The following is a 3,505-nucleotide window of genomic DNA, read 5'->3' on the forward strand; positions in this document are numbered from 1 at the left end:
GCACTGGAATGTCCTACATGGGCCAAGAGAATAGATGGGTTTCTGTACTATATCAGAAGGCATCAGGAAAAGGAAGCATAAAACTTAGAGAACAATTGTCTTTTACACTGATGCTTAAACATGCTCAGGCAACTGCTTAACATAAGTGCTAAAGACATAATGGACATACCTTTCTTTCTTTTTAGGATACTACTGTAACTACTAAAAGTTTACTTCATTTTCAAAATATAGAACATGGAAGCTTATAGAATTTCTTAAGCATATCTAGAGCCTACTGCCAAATACTATAGTTCAATTCATATCTTTAATCTCATTCTGAAACAGCAATTACAAATGTGTATTTAAGGAAACCACTAGCTTCCCTTTTTGAACCCACGAGAGAAGGCCAGGATTCACCTTAGCATAAGATGATAACTACTGAACTACTATGAATTATTACAGTATCAGAAAGAAGGTCATTTTCAATTACGGCTTCCATTTACCTCTGGCTTGTAATAGTGGCGAGTATTTGGTAAGTCAATAATCAGCCCAAGTTCTTCATTCTGTCCTTGGATTTTGTTAAGAGATCCAAGGGGGAGAAACGTTCTTCTGGAGCAAGATTATTTTCAAAACTCTGTCTGAAAGAATAAAATAAGGAAGAACATACGTTTAAAATCCTTTACTATATTATCCATTTATTCAAACCCTGGGATGCTAACATATGAGATTCAAAGTAAAGTTTCCTCCTCTGCAGTTTACAAGCGATATTACAATCCTTTCTTCCAGAGAGATTAGACGGAAGAAAATAAGCTCACTTCTATATAGTTATTTCTATGTTTGTTTATTTCATGTTGGTCTCCTAACCTGACTCGAAACTCCCAGAAGGCAGGGACCACATCAATTTTGCCTACCACTGTATTGCCAGCTCCAAGCGGAGTGCCTGAAAATAGACACAGAAATAAATACTTCTTGAATATCTACATATAGGAAGGATGGCTTTCACTGCTAAATATTCTTTCATGTATTTGGCTTATACATGTACCCTGTTCCATTGATCTCTTTGGTTATTCAAGTGTCAGCAACACACACTTTTTTTCTTAATTAGTAGACTAGTTTTAGAGCAGTTTGAGATTCACAGCAAAACTGAGCAAAATGTACACAGTTCCCACTTATACCCTCTTTCCTTCATCCCACACAGCCTTCCCCATTATCAACATGCCATACCAGTGTGCTTCATTCGTTAGAATTCATGAACCAACACTGACACATCGTTATCAATCAAAGTCCATAGTTTATTGCATTCATGGTACAAGTAACTGACTATTTCTTTATTTCTAGTATACTCATCCCCAAACATTTACATACTGAGATACATATTACTTTCTTATAAATTACTTTATTCTTTATTTATAGTTAGGGCATTGCATTGTTTTTTTTTTTGTTTTTTAATTAAGTACAAAAGTTGGTTGTATTTGTCTATGAATCCCATTTCTGGATAGTAAAAGAGGTATTAAAAAGTATTTGCTATAAAAAGGGAAAATGGAGTACGATGGGGTTGAGAGCCAGGGCTCTATATGGTGAATTCAGATTTCTGGAAGAGTACGGTATTAACTTTTGCTCACCTTTTTTAAAGGAACTTTGAAAGCAATGCAACGAGTCCCAGGCATCCGCTGTTCAACTGGGAGATAGTCTTTCCACCTGTTAATATATTTTTTGTTAGGCAAATTTTATGTTAGGCTGTCTCCCTGCATAGGATGAATGCGCCTTGAAAATGGAAATCATATCCCTCTACATCGGCTCCCAGGTGGTCCCAGCGTCCCGACCCCGACCCCGGCCGCGACACACTTTCCACAAACTGACACACACAGAGCCCGCGCGAGGGCCGGGTCACGCGGGCTTCCCCGCCGGGTCGCCTGGAGGCCGGTCCCCCGCAAGCCGAGCGCACCAAAGGGCGCCCCAAAGGCGCCGGCCCAAGGCGCCCGCTGCGCTTTCCCTTCGGAAGGTGGGCTGCGGGGCCCAAGCGTAAACCCTGACACAAGGAACACGCGCACCACGCCGCCACGGGGCACGAGAGGCCGGGAGCCCACCTAGCCGGACACCCTGCATTTCTGGAATCACCGGACGCCTGTGTAAATTTCCGTCTGGCCTGTCATTTTCCAAAGGCCACTCAAGATCAGGGGACAGAACGCCTCCTCTCCAAGTGTCCTGCCAGCCCACCCACTCAAGATCAGAGGAACAAAATGCCTAACTAAAACAAAACAAAACAGAAACACAAAAAAACTGGAGAGAGGGAGGAAAGGGTGTCCTGAAAAATAAAAAAAAATTAAAAAAAAATAAGCACGTTGACAGCGCTAAGAATAAACTACCAGGAAAAAGAAACTCTACATGTCAGATCCTAAAGTACAGAAGGGCAAGCCCGCCGGCAGTCCAGGCCCGGGGGGACCGGGGTCCCCAGCCCTGCAGAGCCAACCGCAGACCGGCTCGGGCGCCCCTCGGAAGCGCGGGGTCCCCGCGGCCGAGTCTGTGCCCCCCGGCCGGCGCCGGCTCCCCTCTGCCCACCCTGCGCGCGGGGGCTGGAAACTGCCGCGGAGAACCACGGCGGGGCGGGAAGGGGGGCTCCAAAGAGGGTCTGGCGACTCGAGTCGCTCCGTTTCTCAGTGGGATTAGCGCGCGCCGTGGGGGAAGAGGGGCGGGGATCCGGGAGGAGGGGACGGGCGGCACTTGCGTAGACCGGCAGCGGCCACGGGTAGACGGCGGGCTCGGTCCCCAAGAGCGACTCCAGCCTCAGCTCCAGCTTCTCCCCCATGTCTTCGCGCCGCGGCCCCCGCACCGCGCTAGTCTGGCGGTTGGGGGAGGGGCGCGGCGCCGCCGGCGGGGGCGGGGCAGACGGGCAGGCGGGAGGCTGAGGGGAGGGGGCCTGGCCTGGGCCTCAGCTGCAGCCGCCGCGCTCCCGTCCGGCCCCCGGCTCCCTCTTTGTGGTCAGAAGCCTGGGGCCTCTAGCGCTGCCGCCAACTCGGGCCGGCGTGAGGCGAGCACAACGAGCCGGGGTCCGGGCTGAAACACTCGCGGCGCGCGCGGCCTGCCCCGTGGACTCACACGCTCTCACGCACGCACGCACGTACGCCCGTCTTCGACTGCCCCTGGCCACCCCCACCGGCCCGAAGTGGGGACCTGGGGAGACCATTACTCTGGCTTGAGTTGCTTAAAGGGAAACTCCACATTCTTGTCCAAAGCAAGGAAAGTTCTTTTTAAGAGCAAAAATGTTGCAGTTGGAATGACTTGGGCTGGACTCCTACCTTTACGTTTTGGGTAATTGTTGGCAGTTTCCCTGAACCCTAGTCCCTCATCTGACTGTGGAAATAAACATAACATAAATGAATAGCTCATTAAATATCTGATGTCTTCTCTCTCCCATCCTTGCTTTAATCTAGAATTGGTTCACTCAACACTGATTCTCCTTTGATTTGCTCTAACACAGAGACAAGAAAGCTAAGTATTCAATTTTCCGAGCTGCAATCCAGCTAGC

The sequence above is a fragment of the Monodon monoceros genome, unplaced genomic scaffold (assembly GCF_005190385.1).
Source record: "Monodon monoceros isolate NGI ecotype Baffin Bay Population unplaced genomic scaffold, NGI_Narwhal_1 Super_Scaffold_14, whole genome shotgun sequence".
Lineage (NCBI taxonomy): Eukaryota > Metazoa > Chordata > Mammalia > Artiodactyla > Monodontidae > Monodon > Monodon monoceros.